At 42.0% G+C, this 20,363-nt stretch overlaps 1 long non-coding RNA gene across 1 annotated transcript in view; it reads right to left on the reverse strand.

Annotated features, from left to right (window-relative positions):
• Positions 1 to 2,192: 2,192 nt before the first annotated feature.
• The window catches only part of LOC138437201 (uncharacterized), a 45,139-nt gene continuing 26,968 nt past the window's right edge, over positions 2,193 to 20,363 (reverse strand). The window contains exons 3-4 of the long non-coding RNA XR_011255811.1: positions 18,710 to 18,851; positions 2,193 to 4,441 (exon numbers count right to left, since the gene is read on the reverse strand). This is a non-coding gene — a long non-coding RNA (uncharacterized lncRNA). The remainder of the gene's footprint in view (positions 4,442 to 18,709; positions 18,852 to 20,363) is intronic.

Raw genomic sequence — 20,363 nt, forward strand, 5'->3', positions numbered from 1 at the left:
ACAGACCAAGTGGACTGTCCTTGCTTTTTGGGAGCTACAACACACAGGACAATCTCTAAAGACAGCTTAATCATCAGGAAGGAAGAATACTTAATAGCACACTAATATTTGAAATGGAATGCTGTTACACTCCCCTGAGTTGAAAGAGGTGTTAAGCAGGCAGGTTCAACATTAGTTTCAACACTAAAGCAACCTCACATCACAATTCCCTTTAGAAATTTGAGGTCAACCATGCCTTACTCCCCCTACACTTTCAATCACTGTTTCAAAGATACATCCCTCCAGTCAACTATCCTGCCTTTAACCCTTAACATTAGACTAATTTTTGGATCAGGGAAAACCAAATGCCCTGATCCAAATGTTAAAACCTAATAAATTGTGGAGCTCAAATGTGGTTTCAGATCTCTTTGACTCTAAACCCAATGTTCTTCCCAATACACTTAGATCACCCTGGAAAATTATTCAGAATTTAAAGAAGAAAGTTTCAGAAAGTTCTAATTGTTGCCATGACTAATCATCTCCTATTCACTCCCAGATCTTCCTGCTTTCCCTATAGAATCTCATTTCCCGATCATCAAATCCAGTGTATTTTTCATCCTCCAAAAGAGAATCTTCCACTAGGCCTTTGCTGAACTCGAGCCTGGTCTTCTCCCAGGTACTCTTCCGTCTGCAGCTGTCTCTAAGGATGCCTTTTAGTCTCGCAAGCCTCACTTGACACGAGGCTTGGAGGTGGGCCAGCACCCTCTGCAGGCTTGTGTCTTCTAGTTATTCAATCCTAAACGCCTTTTCCTTCATGATCGTCAACCAACCCCCTCACATTCGTCCCCAAGCATGAACAGCGGCTGATTCACACTCTCCTCTCCACCCTAGCCTTACAGTCACTGGCGTGGTTTCATAATCTCTGTGCAAGCCCATAAAATGCCTTTGCCCGCAGTTCCTAGCCTTTCCCAATCTCATAACCTTCGATTCTACTCTAATTCTGTCACCGGCATATATAACCACACCCAGAAACTTGTCCCAGAGAATTGCCTCACTGATGAAAACTTAATCACCAATATCCCACAACCTGACCACACAACCTACTTAAACTTCCTGTTCTGTCAACTCTTTTAAACTTGTTTTTCAACTTCATAAAAAAAAAGAATACTAGTCTTTTGACCCATTTCCCCAGGAACCCATTTTCCCTGATCAATCAGTTCCCTTCTGCCCTCATTTCCCTTCCTCTTCTAGCCTTAATTAAGCTCTTCAAATATTCTCTTATCAGTAACTTTGACTTTCTCATTCCATTGTGCTTCCTCTAAAATCCTGAGCTTGAACCTGTACTCAGGCATCCAGGCAAAGAAGAAAAAAGTACCGTACAACATACTTCTGTGACTCCACGTCTTCTTCCTTAGCTATGCCTCGATATTTTTCTGTGCAGTTCTCTCTCATTGTCATTTCCCACAAAGATTGCTTCAGCTCTTTACCACACTCAGTTACCTATGTTCTTACACCCAGGAGACGCCCTTACCTCTGTCTTCACCAAAGACACAAAGTGATCAGGTAGGAATTACCTCACCTTCTAATTCCTCTCCTCTCTCCACTCACACAACCATCTTATCAGCCGCTTCCCTTACCTCCTTTTTGCCCATTCCAGAGACAGTATCTCAAAGTCTTATCTCAAATTAATCCTCTAGATCACACCCTCTTATCCTTTAACAATCCATGCATTAAAGAAACTGAAAAAGGAACTATAAAATATATTGAACTAAAGAAAAAGTAAACAGAACGTATCAACATTTGTGGAGTTATACTAAAGTATTAGTTGGGGGAAATGTACAGCATTAATCTTGTGCATTATAAAAGAAGATCTCAAATCGATGACCTAACTTTAACCTTAAGAAACTAGATACGTTAAGTGAAAAATATACCCAAATTAAGCAGAAGAAAGGAAATAATAAAGACCAGAAATGAAATCAATGAAATGGAAAACAGAAAATCGGTGAAAAAAAAAATCAGTTCCTGAGAACGATGAAATTGAAAAACCTCTACACAGACTGAAGGAGAAGAAGAAGACCAACAATACCAGCAACATCAACAACAAAGAGGGAGAAGATATCAGTTACCAAACTCAGGAATAAGAGATATAATATCATTACAGATTCTGATATTTTAAAGGAGTTAATATGTATCAAGAACTTTATAAAAATAAGTTTGACAACTTAAATGAAAAAATTTATTGAAGATAATACCTACCAAAGCTCATTTAAAGAAATAGATAACCTGTATAGCCATATATCTACTAAAGAAATTCAACCTGTTTTTCAAAATCTTCCTGCAAAGAAAGCCCCACGCCCAGACGGCTTCACTGGTGACGTCTTCCAATCATGTAAGAAAGAAATATCAATTCATACGAACTCTTCCAGAAAATGAAAAGAAAAGAATACTTCCCAATTTGTTCTTTGAAGCCAGAATTACCACAATGCCAAAGATGTTACAAGAAAGGAACGCTGCAGAGCAATGTTTTCCATGAACACAGTTTTTGTTTCGAAAGCAAAATTTTTTTTGTTTGTTTTAGCTACCAATGTTTAACTTGCTGCCATTCGTACTCTCAGGTCAACTGGACTAATACCACACATTTTCTACACATAGATACAATATTTTATGATTTCTGTAGTTCTGACAATTTTACAAGTTACCCAACTCAACCTGGCTGTATATGATTTTTGCTAAGTACCAAACTTAAAAGGAAAAGGGAAAACCAGAGAAATAGAATTAACTTCCCTAAATCCTCACACCTTAATTCTTATTCTCCTAAATAAAAATACAAAAAAGTTTATAAAAGTTCATCCTGTGTTATGAAATGATAACTATGGATTGTATGCAGATTCTTTGATTATGCTCCTGGCTTTAGCAAATACCATAACTATTATATGCAGAGCAAAATGTTCCTTTATTGATAGTTAGGAAGTTTGGGATGGGCATGCACACACTGCTATATTTAAAAGAGATAACCAACAACTACCTACTGTCTAGCACGGGAAACTCTGCTCAGTGCTATGTGGCACTCTGGATGGGAGGAGGGTTTGGAAGAGAAGGGATACATATACAAATATGACTGAGTCCCTTTACTGTTCACCTGAAACTATTACAACATTGCTTGTTAACCGTCTATTCCCCAACACAAAAAAATTTTTTTAAATGCTCCTTTATTAAAAAAAAAACAAAAAAAAACAAAGACATGATCTTTCTTTAGAACATTTAAGTAATCTTTGAATTGATTCATGAGATTTTGCTATTCCTTGGTACACTTAAATCTCTTCATTCAAAATATCAGTAAAAGCTGTCATTAATTTCAACGATTATTAAGTAATTTAAGCATTTTAGTTGTTCTTATAACAACCATATGAGAAGTTTTTATTTTCATTTTTATAGAAGAGGAAACTGAAGTTTAAAGAAATCAAATAACTTTCCAATGTCACAGTTAGTAAGTGGTAGTACTGAACCTGAACTGAAGTCTATGCAGTTTCAGAGCTGAAATTTGAGTTTTTAATAACAATGGATATTTTGCCTCCTCAAACGGACCTCTTACACACAAGTGAGTTTTTATACACATACCATCTTGCTGCTGCTAAATGGAGGGGTGTAAAATAGTCTTTCTGCTATCACAAGGCAATGAACTTAAGATACTTTTCCAATGTGCAAAAAATAAGCTAAATTCTAAAATAAATCTCAAATCACAAAGTTCAAGTATTTTAACTCAATAAGAGAGATATCTCTTTCCCAATTTGTAAACTATTTTCCATTATCTCTGTTTCTATTCCCTTTAGTCACTTGTATAACTTAATTTCAGCATGTGGAGCACACAAATATCTTTGAATAAGCAAAAACAATGATTATTCATTGGAAATTGAGAGAATTTCATGTCATGACAGTAATCCAAATCAAAATAGAATTTCATTAAGCTTCACACCTAAAAGTATCATACATTCTATAAGTTCACTGCTAACTTGTGATATGGCATACAGTACAATGAGAGGCATTTTTCTGCTATTCTAGAAGCTAACAAATTGCACACTAATTGCCAAAATACCTAATTCCTTTGCAAACCAACCTGTATTGCCTCTGCTGCAGATTTAGTTTGATTAACAGTATTGAAAATTATGTAAGTAAAAATAACAACAAATGATATTTGGAGAAGGAAATGGCAACCCACTCCAGTATTTTTGCCTTGAAAAATCCCATGGACAGAGGAGACTGGTGAGCTACAGTCCATAAGGTTGCAAAAGAGTCAGACATCACTTAGCAACTAAATAGCAACAATATTAAAATTTAAAATACCAGCAAAGTATGTATTGATTAAAAATGTAGTTGCTTTGTAGGACAAACATATTTCTTAACCATGTTCATGTATGCATATCCAATTTTTCATATTTCAGGTCAAAGGTATCTTCAGATAAGTCTAGGAAATGAAAAAGAAGAACAATTCAATTAGGGGCCTGAGAGAGGGTTAAACATGCCTTTCTATCAATGTACAGTTCAGTCATAGAGTTTGCGGCTGTTCCTCAGGTGCTCTCTCTTTTGGCCCCACTGATGCTAAACACCACTGCTATTGCCAGCCCAGCATTTACTCTCTCAGGAGGAGAACTGTGATAGAGCTGGCACGCCAACTTAGCCTGCGGATTTTCTAAATTCCAGCTGAGCCATGCTCTGTAGACTGGGCTTTAGAGATGTGAACTGTTATCAAGTAGGAAGTAAGATAAAACACTGGGCTAAGTTCACTTTGGGCCACTGACTTATCTGAACCGCTATTCCCAGAAAAGGCAGCACAAGGCAATTCCACTCTTCATTTTTCTCAGGATTCTTACTTGACTTTGTCATTTTATCCCTCTTTGGCTACTAAGCAACATGAAATCAGTAAAATTCCCTGAAGTTTCTTCTACAGCACATACAGACATCTTCAGTGCCTAGATATCTGCTTTACTGAGGCAATTTGAGAAAAAAAAGAAAGAAATGAGATGATAAATATGTCAATATGATTGACAAGAAACTTCATTTTGTAAAGGTCTGCTGCTGCTAAGTCGCTTAAGTCGTGTCCGACTCTGTGCGACCCCAGAGACGGCAGCCCACCAGGCTCCCCTGTCCCTGGGATTCTCCAGGCAAGAACACTGGAGTGGGTTGCCATTTCCTTCTCCAATGCATGAAAGTGAAAAGTGAAAGGGAAGTCGTTCAGTCGTGTCTGACTCTTAGGGACCCCATGGACTGCAGCCTACCAGGCTCTTCCATCCATGGGATTTTCCAGGCAAGAGTACTGGAGTGGGGTGCCATTGCCTTCTCCGTTGTAAAGGTCTAGGGACCTTCAAAAGAGAACTGCCTGGAGAAAGCATTCAGCCTGTGGATCAACGTTACTCCTAAGGATGAAGCCATCTTTAAAGAAACCTAAACCTGAGTTAGGGTTCTCCATGACTCCCAAGTCTTTTCATGTTGCAATTAAACATGTCATTGTCCACGGTGGATGAACAGAATTTAGCAGGGGTTAACCAGATGCCAAAGGTTAGGGGGGAAAACTACGCTGAGATTAACCCTCGCAGATACATCAGAAACTGCTGATGGGCAGAACAGCAGTTTCTGGACAGGAAATTAGAAAACTTACCTTTCAGTATCGCCTGATGTGAGCAACAGAAGGAAGAGCAAGGGTGGTGGTAGGAAGAGGTCAGTAACGTGTTTCTTTCAAGCTTTTATAGATAAAATTTCAAGATTATTCTCCCTAGCATTATCTAGAATTGGCGCTCAAATGTGTGCCCTGATAGGCACATCTCTAGAACCAACATCTAAAGAATACGAGAGTATCTGTTTTAGTTTCCTGTCCTGTGTGAAGTCAACATAAAATGAAAAGGCTTTTTCCTGAATGCAAAGGTAAGTAATAACAGTCACCATTGTTTACCACTTGCTAGACACAGATCGAAGCACTTTATCTACATTAACAACCAGATGCGGTAGTTACTTGTGTCACCGCCAGTTCACAGATGAGAGGCTGGGGCTCAGAGGGAGTAGCCAACTTGTCCTCACTATCAGTGACTGATTCGAGAATCTTCTCTTAGAAACCTTCTGTCCATGGCCTTGCCCCCTCCAGGCTTCCTGGATCACTCCCTCCTGAAGCCCCGGCACATTCCCCCTCTACAGTACCCATCACACACCGTCCTATGATTATCTGTCTGCACATCTGTATCCCCAGCAAGACTGTGCCCCTAGAGGGTGGCAACACTGTCGTGGGCTTTTGTATTCCCAGTATCTGTTATGCTGGTTGATATACATCATAGGGACCCAAAAAATGCTTATGAGCAAATGATTAAATGAATAGATGGAGCAAATCATTTTAAAATTAAACATCATTGGAAAAGGACCTATCAATGAAGGAATACCAGAAAAATGAAACAGAGCAGGACCCTATGGGGTTCCTGGGCATGGACCTTTCAGACAGTTGCTAATCAGGGAAGGGAGGGGACATAGAGACAAGGGAGGGTCACCCAAGGGACAACAGTGCAGCCTGGGGATAGGGCCCTGGTTCCACCTCAAGGGATACACGTAACCATGTCTGTGAGATCTTTATAGAACTAAACCCCCCAACAGATGGAAGATATTAGCATTCTTCATTACAGAGAAGACATCTGAGGGCAGATTACAGGAACCACAGAAGCTCATCAGAGTACCTGAGGTCAGACGAAAGGAGTGGAGGGCCTACACCTCTACTTCCAACACCAGAGAAGACTCTACACATGGACATCACCTGATGGTCAACACCGAAATCAGATTGATTATATTCTTTGCAGCCAAAGATGGAAAAGCGCTATACAGTCAGCAAAAAACAAGACCAGGAGCTCACTATGGCTCAGATCATGAACTCCTTGCTGCCAAATTCAGACTTAAATTGAAGAAAGTAGGGGAAACCACTAGACCATTCAAGTATGACCTAAATCCAATCCCTTATGATTATACAGTGGAAGTGAGAAATAGATTCAAGGGGTTAGATCTGATAGACAGAGTGCCTGAAGAACTATGGACAGAGGTCCGTGACATTGTATAGGAGACAATGATCAAGACCATGCCCAAGAAAAAGAGATGGGAAAAGGCCATATGTTTGCTTGAGGAGGACTTACAAATAGCTGAGAAAAGAAGAGAAGGGAAAGGCAAAGGAGAAAGGAAAGATATACCCATCTGAATGCAGAGTTTCAAAGGATAGTAAGGAGAAGTAAGAAAGCCTTCCTCAGTGATCAATGCAAAGAAATAGAGGAAAACAACAGAATGGGAAAGACTAGAGATCTCTTCAAGAAAATCAGAGATACCAAGGGAACATTTCATGCAAAGATGGGCACAATAAAGGACAGAAATGGTATGGACCTAACAGAAGCAAAAGATATTAAGAAGTGGCAAGAATACACAGAAGAACTATGCAAAAAAGATCTTCATGACCCAGATAATCACGATGATATGATCACTCACCTAGAACCAGACATCCTGGAATGTGAAGTCAAGTGGGCCTTAGGAAGCATCACTATAAACAAAGCTAGTGGAGGTGATGGAATTCCAGTTGAGCTATTTCAAATCCTAAAAGATGATGCTGCGAAAGTGCTGCACTCAACTTGCCAACAAATTTGGAAAACTCAGCAGTGGCTACAGGATTGGGAAAGGTCAGTTTTAATTTCAATCCCAAAGGAAGGCAATGCCAAAGAATGTTCAAACTACCACATGATTGCACTGATCCCATACACCAGTAAAGTAACGCTCAAAATTCTCCAAGCCAGGCTTGAACAGTATATGAACCGTGAACTTCCAGATGTTCAAGCTGGATTTAGAAAAGGCAGAGGAACCAAAGATCAAATTACCAACATATTTTGGATGATTGAGAAAGCAAGAGAGTTCCAGAAAAACATCTACTTCTGCTTTACTGATTATGCCAAAGCCTTTGACTGTGTAGATAACAACAAACTGTGGAAAAGTCTTCAAGAGATAGGAATACCAGACCACCTGACCTGCCTCCTGAGAAATCTGTATGCAGGTCAAGAAGCAACAGTTAGAACTGGACATGGAACAACAGACTGGTTCCAAATAGGAAAAGGAGTAGGTCGAGGCTGTATATTGTCACCCTGCTTATTTAACTTATAAGGAGAATACATCATGAGAAATGCCAGGCTGGATGAAGCACAAGCTGGAATCAAGATTGCCGGGAGAAATATCAATAACCTCAGATATGCAGATGACACCACCTTTATGGCAGAAAGTGAAAAACTAAAGAGCCTCTTGATGAAAGTGAAAGAGGAGAGTGAAAAAGTTGGCTTAAAGGTCAACATTCAGAAAACAAAGATCGTGGCATCCGGTCCCATCACTTCATGGCAAATAAATAGGGAAACAATGGAAACAGTGGCTGACTCTATTTTCTGGACTCCAAAATCACTGCAGATGGTGACTGCAGCCATGAAATGAAAAGACGCTTACTCCTTGAAAGGAAAGCTATGACCAACCTAGACAGCATATTGAAAAGCAGAGACATTACTTTGCTGACAAAGTCTGGCTAGTCAAAGCTATGGTTTTTCCAGTAGCTATGTAATGTTGTGACAGTTGAACTGTGAAGAAAGCTGAGCGCTGAAGAATTGATACTTTTGAACTGTGGTGTTGGAGAAGACTCTTGAGAGTCCCTTGGACTGTAAGGATATCCAACCAGTCCATCCTAAAGGAAATGAGTCCTGAATGTTCATTGGAAGGACTGATGCTGAAGCTAAAACTCCAGTACTTTGGCCACCTGATGCGAAGAACTGACTCCTTGGAAAAGACCCTGATGCTGGGAAAGATTGAGGACAGGAGGAGAAGGGACGACAGAGGATGAGATGGTTGGATGGCATCACTGACTCGATGGACATGGGTTTGTGTGAACTCCGGGAGTTGGTGATGGACAGGGAGGCCTGGCCTGCTGCAGTTCATGGGGTCGCAGAGTCAGACACGACTGAGCACCTGAACTGAACTGAATGTGAGGAAACACATCCAAGAGTTATTCCAACACTTCAGAGCTGATATTCTCATAGTGCCCTCTCCTCATTCTCCTATCTGTTGAAAGAGTCAGTGAGTAACATGCTTCTCAAACAGAATGGCACAGGCTGAAAGGCAAGGTGGGAAGAGTGCCAGATTTAGAGACCAACTTGCGTTTGAGACCTGACTCTACTGAGCTTGGTCAAATCAACCATCTAAGTTGCCTTTTTTCATCTGTGAGATAGGATCACCCCCACCCATGCACCTATCTCACAGTCCATGTAGTGGTTCAGAGAGATCATACTATATATGCGAATGAATTCAGTAGGTGAAAAGAATAGCACAAAAGTTAATGACAATAATAGACAGACATTATGGTCTGGCTAACTTCTACTCCTGCAGCATGGGAACACAGATGGGAACTAGTTTCTAAAGAGCAACCACTCAAGCTAGGCACTGTGAAAGCGGTTTAGGCACATAATCTCACTTAAGCCCCCACCAGCCCTGGGGAGTATAGATGCCAACATGTGAACTTCACAAATGAGAAAAATCATGAGTGTTAGGTGGCTGAGTGAATTATCCAAAGCTATCTGTACAGGGCCAAGCTGGGAACTGGTGTCATATCTCATTGATTTTGAAGCATATTGTTTCATCAACATTCTGCTGCCTTCATGGAGTATCAGTTGTCACTATACAAAATTACCTGAAAATTTGAGCTTATAGTTAAAAGTCCTATTTGTCAGGATGCAGAAAAACTTTGAATATTTGTTCAAACCTATTGGCACCTTTCAAGCTGGAGTCTTTTGAGACTGAAGCAGCCCTTTTATCTAGAGTTTAAGAGGGGTGATCAATGACAGCACTCTGCCCTGCACAAGCTCGAACGCACAGAGCGACGGACATAGGCCTGAGATGGACAGGGATCGGGATACACTTACTGACACCTGGGCCAGAAGGATGCGTCTGGCTCCTTACGTCCGACCCCATTAAGCAGCCTTCTCCTCCCCGGCCACTGGCATCATTCAACATCCACAAGCCAGGCCAAGCAGACAGCTCACCTTGTGGCAGAGAGCAGGTGAGACCACACCTTTTAGTGGACAGACAGACGAAATAAGAGAGACACGGAGGAGCTAACTGAGCTCTGTTTGTTCTTCCTTTCAAATCGGCTAAGCGCTGCTGCGATGAGGGGGAGTGAAGAGAGAGAGCCTGGAAGAAACCCACCCACGGTCTGCCTTCCAAAACCTCGAGTGAATTTCCTGTCTCTCCATGGAAATATGATGAGTAGGGAATGGAATCACTTTGGGATTTGGGGGTTTTCTATTTTGAAAATCGGAGGGGTCTCCTCTGGAAATGTAGGCCAGTAAGGACTAATTTTCCGGAGAAGGCAATGGCGACCCACTCCAGTACCCTTGCCTGGAGAATCCCATGGGTGGAGGAGCCTGGTAGGCTGCAGTCCATGGGGTAGCTAAGAGTCGGACACGACTGAGTGACTTCACTTTCACGCTTTGCAGAAGGACATGACAACCCACTCCAGTGTTCTTGCCTGGAGAATCCCAGGGACGGAGGAGCCTGGTGGGCTGCCGTCTATGGGGTCGCACAGAGCTGGACACGACTGAAGCGACGACTTAGCATCTGTACCAGTAGCAAGGACTAATTTACTCTTTTAGCTATACCAATTGGAAATAATGAAAAGACAGCTCTTAGGGCATAATATACAGAAGCTTCAAGACTCTGCTCAATGTGACAGTCCTATTTAGGAGCTGACTCTTGCCCTCAAACATCAAAGGCAAATTTTCTTAAAGGATAACTAAGGTTCAGACAAATTGTTTCCCTGTCTACACCCACAAATGAATAAACTTTTTCTGAACATTCCTTGTGCTACTCCCCTTTAGCCAGCCAGGCCTGTAGTCAGAATGTGGCTGTATCTCACTGTGTTATAGAATGTTGGCTAGGCAATGCATATGTATTTATTAAACACCTACTATTTGCCGAGCAGTGAGAAAACAGACAGGGGCTATCCAGGAGCCTCCATTCTTGTAAGGGAGAGATGGACTATAAGCGTGTAAACAAATAAGATATTTTATGATACCTATAAGCACCGTGAGGAAGAAAAATAGGATAGTATGATAAAGAGGAGCCTTATTTGTGATATGCACCATGAGAAGTTGGCAGCAGTATGAGGATCTGGGGAAGAGCAGTCAGGAAGAAATAGTAGGCCTTGAAATGCGCATGAGCTTAATGTCTTTTCAAGGGGTGAGGGGAAAAAGGCCAAAATCGCCAAAAAGGCAGGAATGAGAGAGAAAACAGGATGATAAGGCCAGACAGGGAAGTCACACACTGGACTCTGTAGACCTGTGGACAGTGTGAAAGAGTTTCAGTTTTATTCCTGGAATAACGGAGAAGCTACTGGAGGGTCTGACCAGGGAATGGCTGGGTCTGACGTGCACACGATCACTCGATGCCGTGAAAGGACCGACTGCAGGCGGGCAGGGTGGACAGGATCGACTGAGACCCACGGGCAGGTTGAGCCAGAGCTTGGAGCTGATGGAAAGTGATGTGACCCAGGATACATTAATATTTAAGAGGTGGCATTGATGGGAGATGCTGACACAGATTTAATGTGAGTGCGAGAAAAAGAGGGGAAGGACAGATGAATCCTTAGTGTGGGAATTAACAGTAAACAGTAACAAACAATGGGATTATGGACCACCATGGCGAAGACCTAAGGGATGTGGGCTGGGGGGGTGCGGGGAGGAAATCACTCAGTTTGGGGCCACATGAAATTTGAGATGACCGTCAAACACCTAAGAAGAGATGTCAGGAGAAAAAGGAACATATGAGCCAGACTTAAGGAAAAATTCTGGGCTGGAAGCGTATCTGAGAGAGTCACTGGGATCTGGTAAAAGTCAGTTCAAGAGAGAAGATAGCAGAGAATCAGCTCTGGGAAACTGCAGTGTTTACAGACTTGTGAAGAAGAGCCTGCGAGACAAACAAATGGAAAAGTATCTCTGAGTTTGGTGATAAGGAGCCCTAGGTCAGATTGTGTTCCGAGGACAACGCAGTCAACGGTGTCAAGCACTTCAGTACCGAGGAGGGCAGATGACCGGATGCACAGATCTGCTAACCCTGATGGGGACTGTTGCAGTAGTCTTTCGGGACACAGGCCATTGGGCTTCTAAAGTCTTTTCCCATCTTCAGGGTCTGTGATTTTGATGACGTGCCCCAGCCTATCAATATTTCCTCCTTCATTTCTCCCTGAAGTTTTCTTTGGCGGCTCTTTCAGTTGTCCTCACTTTCCCAGCTAACTCAAAATGGCCAGTAATTTTACCTGAAAGAAAGTTAAGTAAAATGAAACAGTGCAATCCACGAAACTTATGCCTAGGTTTTCCAAAAAGTCAGCAACAATTCTCCTTGGCGCCATAGGAGTGCCTCGCTGGAACCAAGCATTTGTGTTGCTTTCTCAGATTGTACTCCATGAATTACTTCACTCCACAGAAGGCCTTGCAGGTCTGGTCTAACAACTTATCTTCAGCTCCAATTATAATCTGCCAGATCACTCCTGGTTTCACATTGCTCTTGGAGATGAATCAGCTTTTTAAGTGGAAGGGAGGGAGCATCATTTTATTAAGAGTTATTGTTAACATTCCGCTTATGCAAAGTTTGCTATGTGTCAGGGATTATTAGTATCATGCCTGGGAAAAAGGAAGAAGGGTATGTGTATGTGTGTGCCTGTGTGCACATAGGTGCATATAAACTCTCACACACCTGTAACTCTATATGGATCAGTGTGACTCTGATGTAGCGGTTCTCAGTGAGAGAGGAGGGCAATTCTGTACCCCAGGGGAATTTGGCAACAACAGGAGCCATCTTTGGTCGTCATATTGGAGGATGCAACTGGCATCTAGTAAGTGGAGGCCGAGGATGTTGTTAAACGCTCTATAATGCATAGGGCAGTCTCCTCAACAATAGAGAATTGATTGACCCCAAATGTCAGGACTGCTGGGACTGACATCATGCTGGAAGGGCAGAGAGCCCTAATCTGAATGGAATATTCCATAGTCAGTGCGCATGGTACAGCAACTTCATTGACCTGGCCAGACACATCAATATAACTGATCTATAATGCAACCACTGGTCTGCTACGAACTGTGGGTCTGAGACACCGGCAATGATATACTTCACTAATTTACACAGTTACCTGTGTTAGCTAATGTCTACAGAAAATCATTTTCTAAATTTAAAATGTCAATTTAATACATCTCATTCTAGCCTCAGTTCAATTCAGTTCAGTTGCTCAGTCGTGTCCAACTCTTTGCGACCCCATGAATCGCAGCACGTCAGGCCTCTCTGTCCATCACCAACTCCTGGAGTTCACTCAGACTCACGTCCATCAAGTCCATGATGCCATCCAGCCATCTCATCCTCAGTCGTCCCCTTCTCCTCCTGCCCCCAATCCCTCCCAGCATCAGTCTTTTCCAAGGAGTCAGTTATTCGCATGAGGTGGCCAAAGTACTGGAGTTTCAGCTTCAGCATCATTCCCTCCAAAGAAATCTCAGGGCTGATCTCCTTCAGAATGGACTGGTTGGATCTCCTTGCAGTCCAAGGGACTCTCAAGAGTCGTCTCCAACACCACAGTTCAAAAGCATCAATTCTTCGGCGCTCAGCCTTCTTCCCAGTCCAACTCTCACATCCATACATGACTACTGGAAAAACCATAGCCTTGACTAGACGGACCTTAGTCAGCAAAGTAATGTCTCTGCTTTTCAATACGCTATCTAGGTTGGTCATAACTTTTCTTCCAAGGAGTAAGCGTCTTTTAATTTCATGGTTGCAGTCACCATCTCCAGTGATTTTGGAGCCCCAAAAAATAAAGTCTGACACTGTTTCCACTGTTTCCCCATCTACTTCCCATGAAGTGATGGGACCAGATGCCATGATCTTCGTTTTCTGAATGTTGAGCTTTAAGCCAACTTTTTCACTCTCCTCTTTCACTTTCATCAAGAGGCCTTTTAGTTCCTCTTCACTTTCTGCCATAAGGGTGGTGTCATCTGCATATCTGAGGTTACTGATATTTCTCCTGGCAATCTTGATTCCAGCTTGTGCTTCTTCCAGCCCAGCGTTTCTCATGATGTATTCTAGCTTGCCTCAAACCTCAGGAAATGGAGCGACCAGCCCTGCTCTGGACTCGGTTTGCTCTTCTCTAATTCAGACGATTTTCTGTTATTACCTGCATGCTCTGGGGCTGGGTTTTTTCTGGACTGCTGAATCACCAGCAAAACACCACCCCCTCCACCCCTCTCTGCAGGCCTCTAAGGAGTCTTCTGTCCTCCCCATGCCCGACAGAGGAGAGACTAAACATAACAGTGCCAGATGAGAGCAAGTGACCAGAGTAAACAGGTAATCAATCTAACACACAGAAGGCCTAGCATGAGATTACCTTCTTTCCAGAACCTATCAGTGACAGTATTTGGCAACATCCACAAACGTTTTCTTTATTTTAATGCCTCTTGAGACTCAAATCCCAGTCAAAAATCAAACTGACCTAAATTTAGTAGAGTCAATTCTCTAATCTTAAGGTCACCTGAATATCCAGCCTTCCTTCTACAGTATGACCAAGCCTTTTATCCTCTACTTGGTGGGGAAGAACTTATTTAAACAATATTTATATTATATTCTTAAAATAGACCTGAGCCTAGAGGAGAGAAATATAACTCAACCTCCATAGCAAGACACTGCAGAGCTGCTGGCTGGAGGAGCTTACCACAATCAGAGAAACGTCTTGGGTTTCCATTTAATTCTTATTTGCTCAAATGCCAAAGTAATTTTTCCATGAGGAGAATGAAGTCATTCTTCACAGAAAGGGATCACTGTCTCAAAATTCATATGACCAGGAAGCATAAGGCTAATATAATGAGAGGTTTCAGAAATGTGAACTAAAATAAAATGGGCTTAAGAGATGAGAAATCCCTACACGCAACTTAAGCACACAGAGATATATTGGCAGTACTGTGGACTCTTTGCTTTTCTTCCAGGAAAAGGCATTTTCTCATATTTAAGCGCCACGCCATACCACACTGCCCCAGTGCAGCTCACACAACATGGGAACCCAGCAGCCTGGTTCTTCAGGACTTGCTCAGGGCCACGGGGGAGGCAAGTGCCTGCATGGTGGGGTCCTGAAATGGATTAGGGCATATACACCAAGGCATCACAGACCCAGCGAAACAGATGAAAACACACACAGATACCATGAAAACAATCTGTTGATTTGTTTCCATCTTGGTTCTTTCGTGCCTCTTCTTTCTCAGCTCACACCAGTGTGCAGTATAGCGTGGAGATAAAGCACATGGACCAGATCAAACTCCAGCTGCACTTGGCCCAGCCACTTGACTGCAGGCAATTCATTTGTCTGTTACTTGGGTTCTCCATCTTCATAATGATGACGAATAATGATAATGGCCACCTAGGGCCACTGTGGTTGTTTAAAAAAAGGTAATACTCGTTTGGGCTTAGCAGAGAGCCTAACATTTGGCAAGCTGATGAATGTGAATCATTATGGCCCACAATTTGGATTCTAAGATTCAAAAGAGCAAATTTTTAGAAGATCTCAAAGATGATCTAACTCAGATTCATTTTAGGAAATAGAAGCTTAGAGAATTTATGTGATGTATCCATGGTTACACAGCTAGTTAGCCATGGAATGAAATTAAAATCCAAGTGCCTTGACCCCTAGACCAGTGCTTTTTGGGGGAGGGGGGAGGTGGGAAGAAGGATGGTGTACCTTTGTTTGAAAAAATATACTAATAGGTTCTCCTGCCAGAAAAATTACAAATACTTCCATGCAGTAGAAATATGTCTTTTAGTCTGTTGTCTGCATTCATTCACCCAGACCACACTTTAGTTGCAGGCAAAACAGCTGGTCCAGCCCAGACTTGTCACACAGTCACCCTGAGCCTCTCAACAAGCCATTATCTGGCAATAGCAGATTGGGACCATCTGTCACTGCAGGGCACATATGGCCCCATTAAATTGTAAGAATAAGGTTGTCACAAAAGGTCATTAACTATGTACCACTTTTCTGTGATGAGCTACAAGCAGGCACAATGATCTTCCCACTTTACCCCAATGTCTCTAACTCCAGCATTTGGAGAAACTGAGGGCAGATAAATCAGGAGTCTTTGTGTGGTGATCCCTGGCCAGTCCCAGAAAGGACTCCATTCATTTACGTTCCCTTTGGTGAGTCTGTTCTTTTTAAGACTTGTTTCACATGCTCTTCATAAAGAATCCCAGAAGGAGTGAAAGTTTGTAAATTATGTCTAATACAACATAAACATTGGGTTTGTATTAAATACACATGAGAAAAGTATAAGAACAAGGGTGAACTAGACCAACAACTTGCAGTGGATTACCCTGAACAACAGAAAACATGGTCAATAAAGAATCATACCCTTCTTATTTACAAGGACAATTACTAAGCACTAAAAACAAAAAAGCTCAGATACATGGATAGTGCTTTTAAAATATGACAGGAGATCTTTTGACACTTCCTTGATTGCAAGGTAAGGTCTGGGCTTCCTTGGTGGCTCAGTAGGTAAAGAATCCACCTGCAATGCAGGAGATCCGATTTCAATCCTGGGTCGATAAGATCTCCTTGGAGAAGGAAAAAGCAACTCACTCCAATATTCTTGCCCGGAAATCCCATGGATCTTGCTCCCGCAGCTTCACTCAGCAAACACGTCTTCGGAGGCCTCACTGTTTCTCTGTGTGCTGTGCCTTATACCAAGAAGGATCTTCCAACATGGACCTGTCTGGTGAAAGCCTCTCCTCTTCCAGGAGCTAGCCCTAACTCTCCTCATCACAAACATCTTCAGCGCCCTTTTCCGAGTCCCTGTTGCTCTCTGTATCCACCTCCTATCACTTAACTCATGTCTAAGGGATGTGCTAAAGCCAGGGACTCAGACTTATTCATTTTAGAGTCTCCACTGTTAGCACAGTGCCCCATTTATCAAAGATATTCAACAAATGTTTGCTGAATGGATAACTCAGTGTGTTTCCTTTCGGTTTTAGCTGCCAAGAAACAAAGCCAAATCTAGTTACCAAGTATAGCAAATAACTCATCCCAGGTGTCTGGTAACATCTGCTTCCTAACTGTTTCAGATGGCCTCTGCTCTCTTTTTAGACATAATTGTCCTATTTTACATTAGGTTTAATATGCATGCTGTTTCAAATGCTTTTAAAAAGAAGGTGGGATATACATTTTGAATAAATCAATAGATACATGAGTTTCTCAAAAGATGCCTGTGTTACACCCATAGCACAGGAGTAAGGGGGAAAAAAATCACTGAAAAATATGCCACACTTCTCAGATCTAATGACTGATGCTTCTTCCTGTTTTCTTGAATGAATGAAAATAGAGAACTATAAGGAAATATCCACTCAGATGAATGTTTATTCATTCAGCAAATAGTTATCGAGCATCTATTTTGTACAAGGCACCCTGGGTGACATGGGCAACAAAGACATGTTTCAGATGCCAGAAATCAACGAGCTTCCTGTATTGTGGGTTAGATGAGACTGGTATATAAACGCGTGCTAGTGCTGAGTTGCTTCAGTCATGTCCAACTCTTTGCAACCCTCTGGACTGTAGCCCACCAGGTTCCTCTGTCCATGAGACTTTCCAGGCAAGAACACTGGAGTGGGTTGCCATCCCTTCTCCAGGGGATCTTCCCGACCCAGGGATTGAACTCACGTCTCTTACGTCTCCTGCATTGGCAGGCAGGTTCTTTACCCCTAGCTACCTGGGAAGCCCTGATATATAAATACAGTGCTGCAAAGTAAAAGTGTTACTGTCTCTACTAAGGATGCAAGAGAATATTTCTACCTGTAGGATCAGAAACAGTTTTGTGGGAGGCTCTACCAGCTCTGACCTGGGCTTAAAGATGATCAGGATTTAGACACACAGAGGGAGTTAGACAGAGGCAAGCAATCCAGGATGAAAAAGTAACATGAGAATGTATAACAAACCATGATTTGGCTGCATAGTAGCATCAAACATTTCTTGTGCTCTTACTGTGCACCAGGTATCGTATTACAAGGCTTATTTTTTCTTTTTAATCTTCAAATAAATCCATGGGTTAAGCAAATAAAGAAACTGAGGTTTAGAAATTAAGTGACTCAATTAAGGTCACACAGTCAGCAAGTAGCAGAACTGAAATTCAATCAAGGCAGACTCTAGGGTTTTATGCTTATAAGCTCCGAGACACTAACTCAAGGAGTAAAGATTTATACCTGGGAGTAGCAGGGGATGACTAGAAAGAGAGGCTAGGGGCAGATAGCATAGGGCTCCCAAACCATGATAAGTAACATGATCTTGATTCTGTTAGCAGTACAGAGAAACAGATGACATTCTAAGAGGAAAAAAATGATACATTTTACAGGATTTATGTAGTTATTGTATGAATAAATGAAACAATGAATGACTTTTTTAGGTTAAATTAGTCAAGCAGAAGTATATATAATAAATTGGAGGAGAGAGAGACTAAAATAATGAAACAAATAATTTTTAAAAAGAGGTATCAGGGACTTGAATAGACAGTGATCATGGGAGAGAAAGAAAGAAGAAACACTCAGACTGATCAGACACGGATTAATGTCTTGTACCTGAGAAACCGGAAGGACAATCATGTCATTCAGAGAAAGAAGCAATGAAACTAACCTGGTAGGTGTGTGGGCAGGAGATTCAGGGGCTGGTAGGGACCCACACACCAATGGAGCTGTCTGCAGGATGAGGACTCAGGAGCAACGTCAGAGGACAGGATGGAACTGGAAGTCATCCACGCAGAAGAAATCATCAGAACCTTGACACAAAGGAAACTGCTCAGACCAAGTATATGAAAGTGAAAGGATCTTAGATGTAACGTTATAAAACACAGTGTTCAAATGGTCAAAAGGCACATGAAAACATGCTCAGCATCGCTAATTATTAGAGAAATGTAACTCAAAACTATACTGAGGTATCACCTCACACCAGTCAGAATGGTCATCATCAAAAAGTCTACAAATAACAAATGCTAGAGAGGATGTAGAGAAAAGGGAACCCTCCTACACTGTTGGTGGAAATGTAAATTGGTGCAACCACTATGGAGAACAGTGTGGAGATCCCTTAAGAAACTAAAAACAGAGCTACCATACAATCTTGCAGTCCCACTGCTGGGCACATATCCAGAGAAAACCGTAGTCTGAAGAGTGAACATACTCCCCAGCGTTCACTGAAGCACTGTTTACAACAGCCAAAACATGGAAGCAGTCTAAATGTCCATCAACAGATGAAAGGATAAAGAAGCGAATACATATTTATACATACACACATATACACACACACTCAGCCATAACCAAAGAATGAAGTAATGCCATTTGCCACAACATGGACGGGCCTAGAGATTACAGGCCCATACTAAGTGAAGTAAGCTAGACAAAGACCATGTGATATAATTTATAGGTAGTATCTAAAAAATAAATGATACAAATGAACTTATATACAGAACAGAAATAGCCCCATAAACATAGGAAAAATCTGATGGTTACCAAAGAGGAAAAAGGTGGGTGGGATAAATTAGGAGTTTGAAATTAACATATACACATTAGTATATATGAAATAGATAACCAACAAGGACCTACTGTGCAACACAGAGAACTATACTCAATATTTTATAGTAACCTATAAGAGTCTGAAAGAGAACAAATATATGGATGTGCACCTGAATCACTTTGCTATACACCTGAAACTAACACAGCCATGTAAATCAACTATCAGTTCAGTTCAGGTCAGTTGCTCAGTCGTGTCCGACTCTCTGCCACCCCATGAATTGCAGCACGCCAGGCCTCCCTGTCCATCACCAACTCCCGGAGTTCACTCAGACTCACGTCCATCGAGTCAGTGATGCCATCCAGCCATCTCATCCTCGGTCGTCCCCTTCTCCTCCTGCCCCCAATCCCTCCCAGCATCAGAGTCTTTTCCAGTGAGTCAACTCTTCGCATGAGGTGGCCAAGGTACTGGAGTTTCAGCTTTAGCATCATTCCTTCCAAAGAAATCCCAGGGCTGATCTCCTTCAGAATGGACTGGTTGGATCTCCTTGCAGTCCAAGGGACTCTCAAGAGTCTTCTCCAACACCACAGTTCAAAAGCATCAACTCTTCAGTGCTCAGCCTTCTTCACAGTCCAACTCTCACATCCATACATGACTACTGGAAAAACCATAGCCTTGACTAGACTATACTTCAATTAAATAAATAAATGGAGGGATAAAAGAGACAGTGTTGGAGGTAAGAAGAGGACTCGGGGGATTCCAGGTGATGTTAGTTAAGTCATTG

Source organism: Ovis canadensis, chromosome 3 (assembly GCF_042477335.2).
Source record: "Ovis canadensis isolate MfBH-ARS-UI-01 breed Bighorn chromosome 3, ARS-UI_OviCan_v2, whole genome shotgun sequence".
In the NCBI taxonomy this organism is placed as follows: Eukaryota; Metazoa; Chordata; class Mammalia; order Artiodactyla; family Bovidae; genus Ovis; species Ovis canadensis.